The sequence below is a fragment of the Dasypus novemcinctus genome, chromosome 17, assembly GCF_030445035.2.
Source record: "Dasypus novemcinctus isolate mDasNov1 chromosome 17, mDasNov1.1.hap2, whole genome shotgun sequence".
Lineage (NCBI taxonomy): Eukaryota > Metazoa > Chordata > Mammalia > Cingulata > Dasypodidae > Dasypus > Dasypus novemcinctus.
In genome coordinates, this window is record NC_080689.1 from 38,880,112 (window position 1) to 38,901,378 (window position 21,267).

General features: G+C 38.4%; 1 protein-coding gene and 1 pseudogene across 50 annotated transcripts in view; both read right to left on the minus strand.

Moving 5' to 3' along the window:
- NRXN1 (neurexin 1) overlaps positions 1 to 21,267 on the minus strand; it is a 1,214,286-nt gene that overhangs the window by 514,753 nt on the left and 678,266 nt on the right. The gene's annotated exons all lie outside the window — the stretch shown is intronic.
- Positions 16,984 to 18,748, minus strand: LOC105746150 (transmembrane emp24 domain-containing protein 10-like; annotated as a pseudogene).

Sequence of the window (21,267 nt, forward strand, 5' to 3'; positions counted from 1 at the left end):
ATGGAAATTAGAAACAGGATTATAGGAAAGAAAGAGAGAAATGCACAGTTCAGAGGAAGGGGAGGAGAAAGATAGGCACAGACCAAATGTCAGAATGCCTTTCAAAACTGTCCTTTTCTTTCACACCTTGGGTGACCCAGGTCAAATCCCAGAGGAGTCAACCCACTCAATTTCTGCCCCTGATGCACATAAACTTTCTAGGAATACTTGCAGAGAAGAGCTAGAAAGAAGATAGTGGAAAAAGGAAATTTAGGGAGACTGACAGAGAATAAAAACAACAAAACAGGTGAACTCTAGGGTGTGCAAAGATTGTCTACCTCCCTGAGATTCAGCCTAGCTTGCAGGTAGACTATTGACTGCTAGGCAGACCTTCGTGGCTATAAAACAGACCACTGAGCTCGGCAATAAAAATGCGCACGCGAGAATAAGAGGTCTAATGTCTTGTTTATGTCCCCTTTATAGCATCTTTGAGATGCTCTGCAGTCCCACAGCTGGCTTTAGTTCATATGCTTTACTGATTAAGGCAATGCATACCAAAGCAATCTAATATTAATGTGTAATTTGGAAAAAAATTAAAGGGAGGGTTGAAAAGGAGGAAACCTTCACAAGCAGTGTAACTAAATGACAGGGTACAAGATTTGCTTAATTCTTTATTAAATACATGCTTTATTGTAAGTCCCTAAAACATTTGTAACTCATTTTAAACCCTCAATTCTACCATATTGTGTTCAGTGACACTAATCCTTGCTTATAGTCTAACCCTTTGAGGATAAGATTATGTTCCCAGTGAATAATTAAAGTAGTGAAAAGTTTTATTATAACAATACTGATCACAGGCTTAACAAAAACCTTAAATGAAAAAACAGTATTGGAAACAACCAGGATAATATTCAGTAGGAAGACCTTTATTTAAAAAGTTTTACTGATGAAATGACTCTGAAAATACTTCCAAGAAACGGTTATTAAACTTTTCATTAAGAACCCAACTACTATTCCTAAACAATGGTCTTATGTTTTTTAACTCTACCATTGTGAAATTTGTAAAACCTAGGGAAGTTTAGGTACTGCATGCAAATTTACTCAAGTGTTCAGCTAGTCCATATTGCTGGGAAATGAATTTTAAAATACATATGTGTCCCTCTAAGGGATTTCAATCTTAACTGTGCTTATGATACTAAATAACATATTGTGACAATCCCAATTGTCAAAATGGTCCTAAGGTTTTGGAGCAACTCTTTCAAACAAGCAATTGCTTTGGAAACATTTTGATGTATTTTGTTCCTGTCTTTAGATTAGATTTAGGGGAGAGTTTGGAAGACAGGGAGGTTTACGTTTCTGGCTCATTTACTATCTGACCAAGCCTCTGTTTTCTCATCCATAAAGTGGGAGAAATATCCATCCACTAGGGACTGCATAAGAATTGAATAATGTGCTATGTACAAAGCATATAAAACATACTCAATAAATGGAAGCAATTTGTAACTGTAATAAGTGATTGCTAGTATTAATAATAAAAGCCGCCCATTACAAAGCAGTCTTGTTACCATCACAAAGCTTGGTTTCTATCTCAATTCTAAGAAAGGCTATTTTCTATCTCCCCTCTTCTCTGAATTACTACTTATGCCATATTATCATCACCAATAAATATTTCTTGTAAGTCTAATAGGCATAAGGTATTACATTAGGCTCTCTAAAGAATACAGCCAGAATCAATCATGCTCTCATGCGGGCCACTACCGGTTCTTGTATTTCCTCTATCATGGCAGTAATATTCTGTGTTGTAATTATTTACTTGTATCTTGTTTAACCCATTGGATAGTGAGCCCTTCAGGGATAGGTTTTATTTTATATTTGCATCTAGCATTATGTCTGGAACATAAAAGATGTTCATCAAATGTTGAATGAATAAATGGAACAGTCCTAATCTCAAAATGTTCAAGTTGAAGACAAACAATATGCACATTTAAAAAATCTTCAGAATAAGACTATGTTTCATGCACTTGTGAGAAAGAAATTCTTTCTCTGCATGTTGAAAGACCGCTATTATTAATTTATGAGTGAAGGAATATTCTATCATCACAATGGTATTCTGGGTGGTACTATTCTATGTTGTGTATAAAGGAGTGGGTAACAGGAGAAGAGGAAGAGGAGGACTCTTGAAGGACAAATTACCAGAGTACCTGGGGGAAGAGAGTGATCATTCACTGAGCTCAGGGCATGCCAATCTTGTTAGCTTTTCGAAGAAACTGACAAATAGACAGTGGAATGCAGTAAGAGGTCTAAAGAGAACTCAACTTTTTATACAGCAAGAACATCTACTTCTGTCTGTGGAAAGGAGCTAGAGTAGAACAGAATGGCATCCAAGAGAGTGATGCCCATCAAGAGATACTAGCTCCAGAGATTAATTTTAAATTCCTAGGTGAAGTAATCAAGTTAAACCTAATGGCAGAATCAGCCTCTTTGGCCTTATCCATTTGTACTAACAAATACACTCCAATGTAGGCCAACTGATCTAAGGGATTTTTCCAGGATTCCAGAGATTTTAAGGCCTGGAATCATAGATGTGTCAAGTAGGAATGACTGAAGATGGATCTTTAGGTTAGTGCAAGATCCTATCAAACCTAAAAGGGACTATTATGGACAGAGAAGTTATTTGTTCATCTGGTCAACCAACATTGGGTCTGATAGTAGATTGTGAAGAATAGGCTCTGCAGGGACCAGAACACTATGAAGCAGAAATATAGTACAGCTTAAGAGTCTCGGGAGGCAGTACAGGGAAGAGATTCACCAATCCTACAAAAGGAGATAGTTGGGATTTTTCTCAGGCCAAAGTCTGAGAAGAATGGCCTGCCTTTAAGCATAGGGGGAGTGGAAAGGGATTCAATCTCAGACCAGAAGGAGGTCACAAGAGAATCCCTATAACTCTCCTTACATTTCAAAGAAGATCAGGAATTCTTATCACTAGTACAAAATGCGTGAAAATAGTAGGTACTCAGTATCTTGTTAAATGAAGTTCTTCTTACTCTGTTATTCCCTCTATTATACCAATTTGTCTTTAAATGCTTGTCAACTCTTGTCTGATTGGTTGGGGCAAACAAACAAAAAATAACAATAACAACAACAACACAACAGAAAAAAATGAGCTAAACAATTTCCCTCATGTCCTAAGGAGACAGGGCAGAGGAGAAGCACCCTGCCTTGCATTTAAGTGGGTAGTGTCAACTGGAGAAGAGAGAAAGGCAAACAAATCCCTGAAGGCTGTTGGGGGAAAGAAGGAATGGGTTGGAAGAAGCCCAGGACAAAAATTGACCCTGTTTGTCCAAACTTGAGAGATTAAGCTAAAGCCAAAAGATAAGGGAAGATAGTGCTACTTAAGGTATTGAAAGGAAAGAATTTTGTGGCCTGGGGTCAAGGGCAAAGCTGTGGGATCTATATCTGCCCCATCCCTGAAGAATGGGTTGGTCTCAGGGATACAAATGGAAAACTTTTTTCTGAGTAAGAGAAACTGAAAAGAGCTAAAGAAGAAGCCTGAATGGGTAGAAGATGGGCAATTGTTGAGGATGGTAGAAGGGATATTGAACAAAAAGCAATCAATTTGGCTTGTGCAAAGGGTCATGGTATGTACAAGCATGAAGTCCACATTTGTACATGTATTTGATTGGTGAAGAAGACTCACAGTGGGAAAGCATATGGTTGATGTCTTCTTTTTTTTTTTTTCCTTTGGATAGATTTGTATTGCCTACAATTAAGTTAAATTAGTGGAAATCTCATCTTATAAATTTAGGAAGCACTGACAGGTAAGAAGAAAACTAATTTTCTCATGATGTTAGGGTATCAAGTAAGAAATAGAAGTAGCAGTTAGATATTAACAATCTTTGCTGAGCTATCAGGAATTTTCTGAACTCTACTTAGAAGTTGGGAATTACCATGGGACATAAGGGGGGAAATTTATTCCAATGGATATTAGAAAAACAAAAAGGTCTAAACTAGGCTGCCTTTCCTCCAAAGTATAGGGAAACAAGGAGGAAACATTTATTCTGGGCATCATCATTTTTTTTTTCTTTTTTTTTTTTAAGATTTATTTTATTTATTTCTCTCCCCTTCCCCCACCCACACCCCAGTTATCTGTTCTGTGTCCATTTGCTGTGTGTTCTTTTTTGTCCGCTTCTGTTGTCAGCGGCACGGGAATCTGTGTTTCTTTTTGTTGTGTCATCTTGTTGTGTCAGCTTCCGTGTGTGCGGTGCCATACTTGGGCAGGCTGCACTTTCTTTCGCGCTGGGCAGCTCTCCTTACGGGGCACACTCCTTGCGCGTGGGGCTCCTCTACGCAGGGGGCACCCCTGGGTGGCACAGCACTCCCTGCGCATCAGCACTGCACGTGGGCCAACTCCATACGGGTCAAGGAGGCCCGGGGTTTGAACCGTGGACCTCCCATGTGGTAGACAGATACCCTAACCACTGGGCCAAGTCTGCTTCCCAGTTATTTTTCTTTGATGTTTAAGTGCCTGCAGCATGCCATATCTGAAATTACCTATGGACCAGGAAGCTTTTCCTTCCATACTGGTATCATTCCTCCCTAGGTAGAGATTTATCATGAACATCCCACATGGAAAGAAAAACTCAGCTGCCTATGGCATCCATCTCTAGCACCCATGGGCTGACCAGTTCTTACTCAAGTCTAAATGGGAATGGATTAGGGGGTGGGAGGAGAGAGTTACTGTGGAATTCAGTTGTTGCTGAAGCTTTAGCTAATGGAAAATCACAGTTTTCATCAATAATGCCAGAAAGGCCATGCTAATTTACAGATAATCTTCCTTTAGGAAGCCTTCTTGAGCTACTTCAGATCCATCAAATCTTTTCTTTTACTCTGGATCCTCCTAGTACAGATCCCTACAGTGTTTAGTATACTCACCTGCAGTTCCTTTCCTTTCCTTAGAATTGTTCCCATTCTGTATCATGTATGTTCTTGGTCATCAGCAACCTGAGGGTAAGTACTGTTCATTTTCCTATTTATCTCATTTCTTCAGGGTCAACCAAGTTGCAGAATGAATAAGTTTGAATCTGGTTTTGCCTAAACCTTACTACTACAAGAATTTCTGTAGAGAATATATAACCAGGCTTGAAGACAGTCTTGTTTTATCATAATGGGGAAATAACTTGGAACCCTGGTATCTCCCGCCTGTTTGTTTCCGTTCAGATCCACCAGGAGCACTAGCAGGAGGTGAATAAAACAGAGGGAACAATAAAAGGCAACAGCTGCTAACACTGAGAGGAAAGAAGAGCCTTTATCATCCAAATGGTCTGAGATTTCCTAGCCTCAAAACAACTTTAAAGCACCCCTTTCAATTGTGCATTGGTCACAATAACAGCTTTTCCCCCCCCCCCCCCCTCTCTCTGGGGGAACTAAACCTGGCAAAGAAAACTGGGTTAAAAGTGAGGAGAAAATGGGTTCTGGCAGTCTCTGAAAGTAATCTGTCTTAGACATTGGACAATCACTGACAGGGCTGCTTTCTTTAACTATAAAATTAGAAATGTTGGGGAGAATGACTATTTATTCATTCTCTCAGCTCTAGCAGTAGTTCATGTGGCTACAGTTCTTGGTGATCAAATCTATTCCTGATACAATTTCTCACAACTGGGGAAAGCACCTCAAAGAGACTGATTAGGAAATGGCAGCTAATCTCCTATCCTTTCATTGTAAAAATCATTTCAACTTGAGCCCACTTCTGCATGCTGTACTTGCCTAGCTGTCTGACCTTTGTCAGACTGTGAAGATAAGAAGGGAAGGGATGGGGAGGACACCTCTGTGTTTCCAGCTTTTTACGAGTAAAGTGACAGCTCCACATTAAATGGCTTCTTGGCTACTCCTGCCTTTTGTCTCATGTATGGATTCCCCTACGTGAGATAAAGGTTAAAAAAGAAATTAGCTAGCATATGTTTTTCTTTCCATCAACACATAGCATAATCATGCTTGGCTTAAAAAAAAAAAAACAAAAAAAAACACAACATCCTTTCCAAAATGTTTTAGTTCCATTGGTCAGGGCCCAGTTCAAGTTGCTGTTTGTCTCCTTGTAGATGGAAATGTCCAGCTCTACTGATGGCTTCAGACCAAGAAACTTCACTCATGATTGTTCACTGTACTGACTGGCTTTCTTTTAATTCTATGAGCTTCACGATGTCATGTGGTCACTATCTTTTAAAATTGATTATTGTTTCTTTCAGAGACACACACATCCCTGTCACACACCTACAAACACTGGCCTGTTTCTTTCGGTTCCCCCAGGGCTGTCTCAGCTGTTCCTTAGAATTGTTCACTCACTCAGCACTTGGCAACTTCTATGTATCTGTCCCTTCATCTTGGAACAGTCTTCCAGTCAATGTGTTTTTAGCCACCTTTTTACTTCAAAAAGAAATAAAATTCTTGAAATTCCATCTGTTTACAGAATCTAGTTGAATGATCGGTTTCCCACCCTTGCAAATATTCTTTTTTTTTAGATTTTATTTTTATTATTTTTATTTTTTGTATCCCCTTCCCCCGCCTTCCCCACTGTCTGCTCTCTATGTCCATTTGCTGTGTGTTCTGAATCCCCTTGCATTATCAGGTGGCACTGGAGAACTGCATCTCTTTTTTGGTTACAATATCTTGCTGCATCAGCTCTCCATGTGTGCAGCACCACTCCTGGACAGGCTGTGCTTTTTTCATATGGGCAGGTCTCCTTGCGGGGTGCACTCCTTGTGCGTGGGGCACTCCTATGTGGGGGTGCCTCTGTGTGGCATGGCACTCCTTGCGTGTGGCAGCACTGTGCATGGACCAGCTTACCATACAGATCAGGAGGCCCTGTGTATCAGACCCTGGACTCTCCATATGGTAGGCGGATGCTCTATCAGTTGAGCCACATCCACTTCCCTCTCCTAACATTTAAAAATGTAAATACTTTTGTTTTTTTCAAATACAAATCATAAACATGGCAGAGTTTAATCCAAACACTCCTAAGGCACGCTCAGGATAAAACTGTTCAATTTTCCCATTCTAAAAATGGGTTTGTTTTTATGCTGAACTTCAAGAAATGAACCTCCAGAGCAGTTTGTGTATCATGCATGAGTACAGCAACATTTGCATTACTTTGGGCAGTTTGGAGCCTAGATACTGTTCTTGCACGCAGGGAACTGCTTACCCCCCTTCTACAGGATTATATCTTCTCATGTCAGAGCCCAATAGATCTAATATTCTGTAGACCACAACATAGTTAACTTATTCAAATGACATTCTTAATTCTGTACTGCCAAAAAGCATTTGAAGGCAGGAAATCCCTGAAGTCTTAGTGACTTCTACCTTAAGCTAATGAAGCTCATGCATTCATGCTACCCAGGAATGTTGGTGGCATGTGGCTTACACCTCAAACCAGCACTATCAGTGGTAAACCAGAGTGGCTAAATGCCGGTTTTCGTACCTCTTTTCCAGACTGTTCATTACCACCACTTTGATTTCTACACAGCTTATTTCTCTTTCTAGGAAACCTTCCAAGCTCTTTCTCACATTGCATAAGAGTTGCCTTCCCCCCACCTTCCTCACTTAGAATACCATCTCCTAACATGGTTTCCCCATGCTGCTCAACAATTTTATCAATGACTTTGATAAAAATAACAGAAGGCAGGCCTCTTATATTTGGAAGATGACTCCAAAATAGAAAATTAATAGGAGAATTAAAATTTCAAAAATTTCTGAGAAAAAAAATGCAATTATTCCTAAAATATTGTAAATAAGCAAAAACTCAAAATAAAGATTAAGAAATGGTTTATGCCAAAATATAAACATTAGCAGGATTTATCACTAAAATTAGTAACTAAAATACATATGTATCTATTTAGACATATTCAAATATCTATAAACATACAGATATCAATACAGAAATACCCATATAAAATCATTCAGTACTTTCAAATTTGTATTTAACCATCATGTACTATTTTGATAGCAAAAACATTATTTTAAAAATCCCTTGAGGTTGAAATGCATTTTTTAAAATATACTAACCGTCCAGAACTAATCATTGCAAACAAAATATAATTTGGCAGACATTAGTTTAAAATTTTTTCTGCACTTTGGATTTAAAAGAAGGACTTTGTAAATGCAAAATAGTGGAGATTTGGCTTAATAGTAATTTAAAAAAAAACTTCAGGGGTTTTAATTAATGGTGATCTCAATGCAAGCCATTCATGAGATTTGGATTTCAAAAAAGCTGATGCTTTACAGTTGAATATATATGTATATGTGTATGTTTATTTATACATTTGCATGCTTATGAAAGAACTGTTATAAATCAATGTATCCATTTCAACTGAGTCTTATAGAAGAGGGAATTGAGCTATTCTCTCTTTCCAGCAAACCCAGGATGAAAGGACAGAAGTCATAGTGAGATTACAGAAAAATATAAGCTAATATCTTCAGCAGTTAAAAAGCTCCTCCAAATGAGACACTCAATCAGGAGGCAGGAAACAAATTCCCGGGGGTGGGGGGGTGGGGAATGCTGCTGACAGGCCCCTTGCACTGGATGACTACTAGAGGTGATTCTTTGCTCCCTTGCATTTCCACTATTTATGATTCCAAGTCACAGTGGAAATAGGAAAGGCAATTACTGTTTCCTGCTGAGTCAGGCATGTACTCTCCAACATGGGCTGGGATCCTGTGTAGTGTGAAGAATACTTGACTTAGGCAGGAGAATTCCCAGCTTCTAAGTGCTTGGCCAGCTGAACTCCAGCTTCTTCATCTGCCTCTACTTAGTGTTATGCTTCTTGGGGACCAGGCAAGGGACTGGATACGCTACATGCACAATTTCATCTATTCCTCACACAATGCAGCATGAGAGCTGCCTTAATTTATAGTTGGCAAACTGAAGCTCAGCAATCGAACAGATAATACCTAAAGTTCTTTCTAGAGTTAACACTCCTTGATTCACTGTAAAAGGAACACAGAGCTACGTTGAGTCGCCAGCGTAATCAGATGGAGTCTGAGTCATTCAGTAATTCTTCACATTTTCTATGTAATTCTTCCCTTTTCCAAGAAAATACAGCTTGTCCAATATTGTTAACAAAACAATAGGCTTTATGTGAGGGATAAAAGTGAGAAAGCGCACAAGTGGGGAAAGATTCCTTGATTCAGAGCTAAGGCAATTTGCTTCTTATTCCTGACATATTTTAAAATATATCCCGTTTTTAACAAATACAATGGATTTCAGGGAAAATTTAACCTCATAAAAGATAATAAAAGAAAATTTTCTGAAAAAGAAAATCTATTTCTAATTAATTGGTACCAATTGCATTTTTTCTTTCACCTGGGCCCTGTTCCCAGTGCCCTCGGCCCCCAAATCCTTAGTGAGAGGGTGAAAAGACTTAATAGTCAGTTTCAGTGTCTCTTCAACAACTTTAGAAACATGCTGTCCATTAAAGATATATAATTTTTTAGGCTTTGCATTTTCTATTTACTCATACCTAAATAGAGAACTTCTGCTAAGGTAGGAGAAATGAATGCCAAGTTCAGCTCAATTCAGTTAGTTATGCTAAAGGCTAAAATTACAGGAACAGCAGGAAGAAATAATTGACAGCTGAAGTGCATGATCCTATGAAGTCTCTCTTTGGGGAATCTGTGATTGCTCTTAATGGCATTAAAAAAAAAACAACCACCAAAACACGCAAAAAAAAACCCAAGTCCTGTTAATTTTCAAGATATTTTTAAACACTCGATTACTTTTAAAACAATCAGCACCATTATGAATTCCTAGAGGCTCTGAAATGAGAAATAAATACCTTTATTTCATAACATTTTACAAAACACTAGCTGTGGACAATAAACATCAAATCCATTAAGAGCCAGGGTAATCAACACAAGTCCTGAAAAAGTAAAACCTAAAGGGGATTAGAAAATTTATCACAGTTAAAAATTCCAAATGATCTTAAAGGAGAAACATAAGAGCAGTCCAGAGTTTAGTCTTCTACTTGCAGCCTTTTGCTGCTTCCTCCTCTGGAGATTAAAGATATTATATGCTGAGTAAGTCATTTTGGAGAAGAACCAACCATGACAGGTGGGAGGACTACAATTTTCTTTTGGGGTGGGGGGTATGATATAATTTTCAACTAGACCATTCATAACACAGTGAAGTAAAATACACTGATTATGAATAAAAATGTACAGACTTGTCGATTCAGTTGCACAGGACTGATATTAACCTACTCACCTATCTGTTAAAAAGAATGCATTTGGATTTGTGATTGCTGTGTGCACCATCAAGCATGACCCAATTTTTAATCGCTTTAATGACCTTTCAGGGATCATCCTTCTGGGGAGCGCCTGCCTCAGCTCTGTTAATGTTCAGAACCTGGAGTATCTGTGTATTTTATAGCGACTAGGAGCACATCCAAATGCTGTGCTTTATCTTTATTGACATACACAAACCAGGGCTTGGCTTTCCTGTATCCTGACCATGAAAATACCTTCCAGAAATGCTCCCCATCAGGGAGCTGGCAGCAACTCTGAAATCTGGATTCTGACAGAAGGGCATTCTCTAAGGAATGCCCTTACTTTGGAATTATAATTTTATGCTCCTTTGATTCCATTCAATTATATGGGAATTCAGGGTATTTGCTGAAACTGATCCTGATAGTCTGGGAATGGTAAGGTATTGTTTCCCTTAGCATTTTTCAAAAATACCTTTCAATCATTCCTTTATGCATCCATTTATTTGGCAACCTTTAATAGAATGTCTTCCACTCAATATAGGCTCTCTATTAGACATCGTGGTTACAACCGGAAAAAAAAAAGGTCGCTTTTCTTGAGAAATTTATAGAAGTTATAGTCTGGCAACTTATGAGGCCATTACATTAAAAGAAGACATATCATTGTGGCTTTAAGAATCTGTCTATGAGCAGCACAATGTCTGGCCAAATTAATGAGGGGGGGACATGATTCAAGTCATGAGGCAAAACATAAGGACTATCAGAGCTTTGAAGGGACTGACCAAGTATTTTGGTGATACACAGACACGTGTAGGCATATACATGAAGAGACATGCAACTATTGCCAGTGCTCTTTATTAACAGTTTCCCTAAAGTGGGGAATAAAATATTAATACCATTCAGTCCACAAAGAATTCTTACATGGCTACAGTTAGAGTAAGCAGGTTGGGAAATAGGTCCTGAGACAAGGTCTACCAGAGGACAATCTATTTATCAAACCATTAGATTATACTTCCTGGTATCAATAGTACATAAACACATCACTGATCTACTAAGTAAATCTCATTTGCACCAAAAAGTACAAACTTGTAATACTACCTCTTTTTCATCCATCTCTTTTCTGAGTTATTTCTAATTAATTCTTCAAATTTAGGATTCATTGTCACCTCAGATACCTGTCTGACTCCCGAAACTAAATCAGTCTCTCCTTTAATTCTCTCTACCTCCTTTGAAGCACCTCCCACAATTTCAGTTTAATAGATTGCTAATTTGTTGTCAATGTTCATCTCGTCCTCTAACTTTAATTAGCAGGTGAATTGTCTGCCTTCTTTGTCCACAGTATTCCTGTGTCTAGGAGAGGGTATGGCACCCAGTAGTTTCTCTGTACATAAGTGTTGAAAAAAATGGTTGAAATAACCCAAGCCCCAGGGCAGGATGTCAAATCCAAATGGAACTTTAAATACTGTGTAGCACACTGCATTTGGTGATGTTATGGTAACTGTTATTCTCTTAAACAGTTAAATTGACAAACTAAAATTCCAGAGTGGTATGTCAAATTAATCTTTAGAATCATTTCTATCTTAGTAGTCAAGTCAATGTCTATTTCTTACAACTAGTTGAAATCTAGACCTTTTCATTTGTTCTAAAATGGTAATTTTGGCTGATATGGAATATCAAGTCAGGCTGTAAGCATGCTTTCTTTTCCCAAAGATGGTCAAATTGAGACAGAGAGATGAAGGAGCATGGTTTATAAGTTAATAAGCCATGCGTTCAGCTATTTTAAAAGGATTTCACCCAGAAGACAATGGGGACATAACACAGTGAACAAGGGAAATCCCATGAGGATGATTAAGTCCTCATGCTCTCTCCTTCTCCTGCTCTTTGTTTAATTTCATTAATAAAAAAGGCAAATTCTTCCATACAGTCTTCTATTTAACTCTTTTAAACTATTCAATGACTAATACATTTGACAAACACCTTTATATGACTCTAGGTACATTTTTTTTCTTCCTCCTGAGAACAAATAGTTTTCATAGGCTGGTTCTGCTCACACACTGATTTAATAAAAGATTGCAATACTCTGTCTACTACCTCAGTACTACAGAGGTTAATGACATAGGTCCTTGATAAAGCATATTAATGCTTAACCACCCAGAGGGCCAGTTTTAAGAATAAACTAATGAAGTACAGAATTGATGCCATTTATTCTCACCTGCTCTGGACTGATTTTCCTAGACTTTGGAAATATGTCGTCTTTAACTTCCAGAACAACTTTGGTGAACTGTGGTCCTCCTGGAAACGCTCAGAGAGCTAGAACAGCAATATTCAAAGGTGTGGGGTTGAGACAGAGCCCAGGAATACTGAGGAAGGTGAACCAGGTATTAAAGAGGTTCACAAGTTTGCAGAAACAGAAGAGCAGGGAGAAAGAGATAACAGAAAGATGAAAGTAAATTATTAAGAACTGAGATAAAGTGCTGGAATGCAAGAGAAGTTTCCTGGGTTGACTGAGAGTTAATATGGAGTGGAAAGGGGAATCTGAACAAAATAAAGTCCACAGAACAAAATCTTATTGGAATAACAATATCATAAGTTTGAGAGTTGGTTATAACTAAACCTAATTGAACTGCTTTAAAAGCAATCCACTTTATTTCAGAAGAGAACCCTTGCTTTTCAAATTTATATTTTATTAAAATACAATCACAGCAACCCTCTTTAAAGATGCTTAGCAATTCTATCATTTATTATAAAAATCCAGAACATGTCATTAAAGAATTAGGAAGATAGGGACAATGTGGGTCTTTGTCAGAATGATACTTACTGGTGAGGGCTCCTATTCTACTTTATTTAAGTTCCAATGTACTAATAAAACAGGTCAGCTTTTACCAAATGGATCAATGAGTTTTAGTCCCAGATCTGAGACTCACTGCTGGCTACTAAGCTTCTAATTTACACAGAAGAATGAAAATTAAAATGGTCAGACAGCAACAAATGGCTTAGGGAGGAATGAGAAATAATTGACAGTAATTTCCTCCATGAAGCTTTTTCTTATCTCTATTTAGACATGTACAGCTACCATACATGGGGTTTCACTGAAATTCAGAGAGGAATATACAGGGGGGTTACCTCACTTCATAATATATTTTTTTGTCTGATAATTTAAAAAATCTTACGAGCAATCGACTTCTTTTTACTTGTCAACATCTTCACAGTTTAATTTTGCTGCAACTTAATGAGGCAGATTATGAAACTTGCTTATCAATTTATCAAAGAGTTGCCATCTATGATAATCGTTGAGGTGTACCTTTCTTGAATTATTATCTCTTCATCACTGACAGATACAATCATGTAGTTTTTATGATTGGATAACAAGGTTTATACAATAACTAGTGATAAATGATCAACCTAAACCTTTTTAATAATATCAGAATTAGCAAAAAAATACCCTAAAGGAGAAATTAAACTTCAAGTACCCTCACAAGTAGGCTTTTTATATGATTGTCTTGCCCCAGTTCCAATCCCCACAGCCACCTCCACTGTTATTATCCTGCTAAATATATAGGCTTGACTGAATTCAGATTATTTACAGAATAATAACTTAGGACGCATTTCACCATATTAGCGTTTTGCCAGCCCTGCCTCTAAAATTTGCCAGATCATGAGATCCTGAAGAGGAATGGAAATGTCAATCTAGCTAAGCCATGAGAAGGTCACATAGACTGGATGAGAGTAGGGTGAAAAAAGACATTACTGAATATTATTAATCAGCATCATTTTTAAGATATATTCTCAGAACAGAGTAAGTGTGGCCATTTTTAAGAGTTGGTGCTTGATAAATATGTGTTCTGTAAATGAATGAACATGGGAAAAAGGAAAAAAAAGTAACAGAGAAGAGGTTTTAAACAGGTAGCTCCTAGGCTAGATCAGACCTGCCAGCTTGATGGTTTGGCAAAAACTGTTTTTGTTTTTTTTTTAAAATGGCCAATATTCTAAAAATCAACAGACTTTACCTAACATCAGCATTTCTTTAAAAGCTGGAAGATATTTTAACACTTGGTTTTCATTCCTGGAGAAGAAGAAATAAGATCAGAAATGTGATAAGCAAAACACAGGCAATGATTTAGACATTTTCAAATGAACAGATGTCATGTCAAGAAAGAAGCCATGTTGTTGCATATATGTTACTATTTTCTAGGTTTTGTAATATGAGGGATGTTTCTTTACCAAGATAAATAAAGTATCTGCATAGTAGGTAATCCCCTCAATTAAATACTTTTATTTTCTTGGCTTCCAAGTGTTTATACATTACTTCAATTTTTCTGACCTTACTGCCTTTCTAATAAGTTTATTCTCAGAACTGAATAAACTTATAGAAAAAGTCTCATTTTACAAAGATACCTTGCCTATTTAGTTAGTTATCAGTCTTTTAGAATTAGAGCATTGTGACACTTCAAGTAGAAATTCAATGAAATATTCCAGGGAAAAATATTAGGATAGTGTACTGTTTTAAACAGGAATGTTCCTTGTAATTCAAGGGAGTATAGATATCTTAATTGTGAGAAATAGGAAGAGGGGCTTTATGAATGTGAAAAATTAGGATGTGTTAAAGTAGATCCTTTCAACAGCTGGATTTTGTGAAAAATTGAGATAAAAAGCACATTGCTCTTCATTATTTTTAATGCGATTTCATTTTTTCTGGGTATTTTTATTCCATGCAGTTTGTTACATGAAGGTATTCTTGAGTAGGAAGGCAGGTTTGAAAAATAGGCTTAATCTACTATATCTTCATGGTATACTCTCTATATGGACCATGACAAAATTAGTAGTCACTTGCTGCTGACATATACAAATTCATTCCCAGAGAAAGAAAAAAATAAGAGGGAGAATTATGCTAGACAAATCACAGGCAGCAAATAAACCTAAGGCATTTCCACATCAACATGTGGCATCACAAGAGAAGCCATTCTGGTGTCTGTATGGTACCATTTTCTAGGTTTTGTAATTTGAAGGCTGTTTCTCTACCACTATAAATAAAGTATTTGATCCAGTGGATTATTCTCCCCTTTGAAACACTTTATTTTCTTGGCTTCCAGAATGTCACACACTACCAGTTCTATTTTCCCTACTGCTGACCATTTATTCTCATTCACCTTTGCTAGATTTCCTGACCTCTAATTATCAGAATGCTCAGTCTTCATACCTCCCTTCTTCTCCATCTAAACTCCCTCTTTGAGTAATTTCACCTAGTCCTGTGAAAGACATGATGATACTAAATTTTGTACATTCAGGCCCAACCCTCCCTTGAAATCCTGACTCATCTATCTACTGCCTACTTGACATCTTCACTTGGAGGTCTACTAGGCATGTCAAAACCAAATTTTTATTACATGCTTCAAACCAAACAGTTAAACACACACACATACACACAAACCCCTCCCTATTAGGAATTGAGTTGTGTCCCCCAAAATATATGTTCAAGTTCTAATCCTAGTCCCATGTTTGTGACCCCCTTTGGAAACAGGATTTTGATACTGTCATTAGATAAGGTGAGGCCAGACTAGATTAGGGTGGCCCCTTAATATAATGTGACTGGTGTCTTTATAAACAGGACATTCAAATACAATTGATAAGAGAGAGACAGGCAGAGACTGAGCTATACCAAGGAACATCACTGAGTGCCTGAGCACCATCAGAGTCCCTCAGACTTAAGAGGAAGCATGGCCTGCTGACACCGTGATGTGGACTTCAAGTCTCCAGAACTGTGAGACAACACATTTCTGTTGTTTAAAGCTACCCAGTCTGTGGTGCTCTGTTATAGCAGCCCTCAAAAACTAAGACTCTCCCCATCCCAATTCCTTTATACACCCAGAAAAGAAAAAAAAGATTTTCCATCTTCAACCTGGGCTTCCTCTGGTGGCACCACCATTCTCACAGTTGCTCAGTCCAAAATTAAAGAATATACTGGAAGTGGTGTAGCTCAGTGGTTTAAGCACCTGCTGCCCATGTACAAGACCCCAGGTTCAATCCCTGGCACCTCCTTAAAGAATATACTTAAATACTGCTTTCTCCCGCTCCCTACAATAGCAAGTCTTGCCTGCTCCACCTCTAAATTGTATGTGAAATTTGACCTCTTCTTAGCTTAAATATCACAGCCATCTAAATCTAAGCCATCACCATCTCTTATGTGGACTCCTACAGTCACATCCTAATGGGTTCCCTTTTTGCCACTCTTGCTTCTCTAAAATCTACTGTCTACGTTAAAGCCAGAGTTTTTCTTTTCTTTCAGTACAAATATTTTAAGTTCTCTAAACAAAATGAAATTTTCTTTATGGGTTACCTACAGTTCAAAGTTCACTTCTATGAGGTGTCATATCCTTTACCCTTTCAAGAGATATAAAATTGTGAAAGTATATAGCAAGTAGGTACCTAAACATTTCAGCTAAGGGTCAGAGAAAGTTAAGGGTGTTTTCACAAGGAAACCCAAAGAAGACAATCAGAATGAAATAAGTTCAACACGGTCATACAAATCTCAGCAAAGGGACTAGAGTGGAAGTCCAAGCTGGAGGGCAAGTGGAGTAGAAAAGAAAATATGGCTCAAACAGCTCACACAAGGAAATGAGGAAACCTCATACAACTGCTCACTTTGGCATTATTTAGGTAGCACCTATTTTGTTGTTATTGTTGTTACAGGTAACCCTAATAATTGTCAAATTTTGCAAAACCAGTCCAAATCCTACCAAGTTAAAAAGAAGTCCTTCATTGGTTTGTTGGCTCTAGATGGTACCCCATGTTCCCCCACCATGAATGAGATAAGTTCTGGCAAGCAAAGTGCCAACATGCCTTGATGGTGCTGTTGGTAGGGTACCATAAGCTAGGCACAGTCCAGTGATGCTCTGCTGGCTGAGATACAAGGTGGGAGGGGAATGCACCTCATTACTCAATGACTTCTTAGTCTTGAAGAACCAAGACAGACAGAAGGCCTGCCAGGTGGCTAGTCCAATGAGGCAGAACATTAAAAGCATGCCAAAGTACAAGACTCAAGTGTTTGTTAACTCATTGGCATCATACATCTCTTCCTCTCGCTGGAAAAATCATTAACAATGGATTCTGAGAGGTCCACTAAGCATCACAGTTCTACTTCTAAAGGTTTGAGTTTCTTGGCTTTTGCAAGCTCTTCATAATTTTTCACCTCCACTCCATGCTTCATGTTCTAGGGTCATGAGTTAGTCAGGAATCTGACCTGTTCTTTGCTATCAAAATATACTTTTTTTTTAAAGCACTTTTTAAAAAGATTTATTTTATTTATTTATTTCTCCCCACCCCCTTGTTGTCTGCACTCTCTATGTGTGTTTGTTGTTTGCACTCACTGTGTCTGTTTGTCTTTCCTGCCTCCTTTTGGAGGCACTGGGAACCAAATCCAGGACCTCCAATGTGGGAGGGAGGAACCTAATCACTTGAGCCATCTCTGTTCCCCACTTTGTTGTGTCTCTCAATTTTTCTTTTTGTGCCTCTTGTTGCATCATCATAATGTGTCAGCTCACTGGTCCTGCCCATTGCATCAGCTCACTGTCTTACTCTTCTTCTTTAGGAGGCACTGGGAACCTCCACTCCCTGTTTTTGCTGTGTCTCTCATTATGTTTTTTCTTCTTGTATCTCTTGTTGCATTAACTTGCTGTGCCAGCTTGCCATACCCGCCTGTTGTGCCATCTCGCTATCTTCTCCAGGAGGCACTGGGAATGGAACCAGGGACCTCCCATGTGGTAGTTGGGAGTTCAATCACTTGAGCCACATCTGCTTCCCTCAAAACATACTTTTAACATGTCATAATCTTCAGTGGTAAAGGAAAATTTCCCATTAGTTATATCTTCCTTGGAGTACAGAATATGGCCAGTTAGCACCCCGCCCCCCCCCAACTGGCCAGTTATCTTTTACATGTCTGCCACTAGTAGGTCCTTATGGATGTCCTCACAGATGCAATTGTGGGAGATAGTGGGCAGATGGAAGGAGATGGCGAGGACCAAGGTGGGGCTGAGCAGGGACTGAGTAGGAGCAAAAGTAGCACCGCCAATGGACAAGGGGCACTCTTCTCTACTAATCCAGACAAACCGGACATGGTGTTGGAGACAGATTATCTTTTAAAGCTATATATCAAAAGCTATCAATGGGTTAACATCACATTAAGGGAGAAATCCAAATTATTTTCAATGACCAGAAAAATATGGCAAGGCCTCTGGCCACCTATCTTCCTGGTCTGCCATTCGCCCTCCTGCTTACTGTCGTCCAGCTCTGCAGGTCGTCCTATTCTTCAAACATTTGCATTTACTATTTCTAGGACTTAAAACTTACTAAGATATTACATGACTATATTCCTTACTTCATTCCTCTTATGATCTAATGTCCCCTTCTCAGAGAAGCAGTCTTGATTATTGATTTTAATCTGAAATAATCTCCTTTTACCATCTAGTACTTTCAATCCTATTTCCCAGATACGTTTTTCTTTATATATGTACATGTATATATGTATATAACTTTACACTATACCATGTTACATTATCTATTATATACTATATTACATTACATTATATCATTTTGTTTACTGGTGGTCTCCCCCAATAGAAATCAAGTTCTGTGAGGGCAGGGATTCATCCATAAGGCCAGACACCTAGCTGATCGTCAATAATGTTTGCAGAATGAATTAAAATGGATAAAATATCAGTAAAGTATGATAATATTTCCCTAATTCTTTACCTTGCAAAAAGAAGTGCTAAAATATACTATTTAACCGGTAAAACCAAAGACTTCTCAAAATATTCTATCAAACCCTCTTTTAGAAACAGAAGAGATTGTAGGAAAGGAACTTTTTCCCCCCTAAAAACCATTTCTTTATCTTCTCCACATTTGCTCTGATATGAAATAGCAACTAACATACATATATCAGCTCTGGGAGAAAACAAAACAGGGACTTAGTATGCTTGCTGTTCTTAAAATGCAGTCAGATTTCATCTGCTTCAGATTAAATAAGAATCTATTAAGCAACTAACATTTTCATGGTACTCTACTAAAACTTGTGGAAGATAAAATGAATCACAATAGCTAATGTTTATAGAGCAACTTATAAACAGCAATGTGTTAAAAGCTTTACAGACATTCTATCATTTAAATTCCTTTTGACAGCCTCAGGAAGCATAGGGATCCCTCTTTCAGACATGAAAAAGCAGACTTAGGGAGGAAGATAACTTGTCCTACATCAGACCACTGTCAGGGAGTGGAGTTAAAATGTGAATCTTTGCTTATCTGAGGGCTAAGTCTAAGATACACTGGGGATTTTCACTGTTGTGCTCGCTGCCACTAACAGGTCTCAAGGGAACCCCTGATGACCCTGAAGACTCAACTAGTCCAAACATGTAAGTCCTTGGTTCAAGCTTTAGTAATCAACAACACAAAAGGCCGTTCGCCTATGTCTACAGTATCCTTACTAGCAACATTTAAGTAGTTATTGAATTACTAAAATTTAGTTTTCACAAACTAAAATTGGTATTAATAGACTTTACTGAGAATTCTAATTCAATACTCTAATGAGAGAGCTGGCTGCAGTCCAATACCTGGGAGTAATGCAAACACATCTCCATGCATGAGCACGTGCAGATAGTTGGAACAGTCAAAATAGAGGAGGGAAATACTTTTATTCAAAGCATCTTGGGCATTGATATTAGTGGAAGTGCTTTTGATTACTATAATCTTGCTTTAAATTATAAATTCCTGTTAATTTATACTCAATTATTGCCAGTATAATGTGGTAGGTTATTTGGCTAACGCTGCCATGTATAATGATGCATATTTGAGTCAGAACTATTGGTGGCCTGTAATTACATTAAAGCTGGACTTTGAGACCTCTATAGATAAGAGAAAATTATGAACTATCTACATTTCTGTTTCAAAGCAAATGTACCCTACCCTGTTTGAATTTTCTTATATGGTGATGTTTCATTGTTATCAAGAGGGGTTTCTTTTATTTTGCTTTGTTTGAATGGGCCATGGGGAATTCTGGTCATAAAATGTCTGAGCTTTCAATATTAACAATTCTTTTTTTTTTTTTTAAAGATTTATTTATTTAATTCCGCCCCCCCCCCCCCCAAGTTGTCTAGAGAACATTCTCTGTGTCTCTTTGCTGCGTCTTGTTTCTTTGTCCGCTTCTGTTGTCGTCAGCGGCACGGGAAGTGTGGGCGGCGCCATTCCCGGGCAGGCTGCACTTTCTTTCGCTCTGGGCAGCTCTCCTTACGGGCGCACTCCTTGCACGTGGGGCTCCCCTATGCGGGGGACACCCCTGCGTGGCATGGCACACCTTGCGCACATCAGCACCGCTCATGGACCAGCTCCACACGGGTCAAGGAGGCCCGGGGTTTGAACCGCGGACCTCCCATGTGGTAGACGGACGCCCTAACCACTGGGCCAAGTCCGTTTCCCAATATTAACAATTCTATGTTTGCTTTGGCTATAGAGCTTCCTAACCTAGCGTGTAAAAGGGGCTCAAGTGCACAACTGAGCAGACTGAAGTAAATGCAGAAAGAGGGGGAAGATATACCCTCAGGTGTAGAATGCCGGCATACTGTCTATGGTGCTCAAACATTTCAAAGTTTTAAGTGGTCTTCAGAAACTGTAAGGTACTTTCTCAAAAAACTGTAAGGTACTTTCTCAAGAGAAACATCAAAGAACCTATCTTTAATTATTCTTCCTATTTTCCAGGGGAGGTTTCTGAACAATTTTACTTGGAAGAAGAGTATTTTAGTCTCCCTCAACTTTGAAGTAAAGGTCAAGGTCGCTGAGGACAGATGGCTTCTTGTAAACTGCAGCATGTCCTAAAGGGGCAAGGGAAGAAGCTGAATCTACTACCTTGATTTGCTCTGAAGCAAGTAAGTTCAGCAGTAAGTAAGAACCACAGGTCTCAGGAGAGCCTGTACAAGGGGTTTATACTCCACTACGGTGCACGTGCCAGGTCTCAGGAGTCAGATCAGGGGGCCCACTCTACTTTCTGTCTCATATA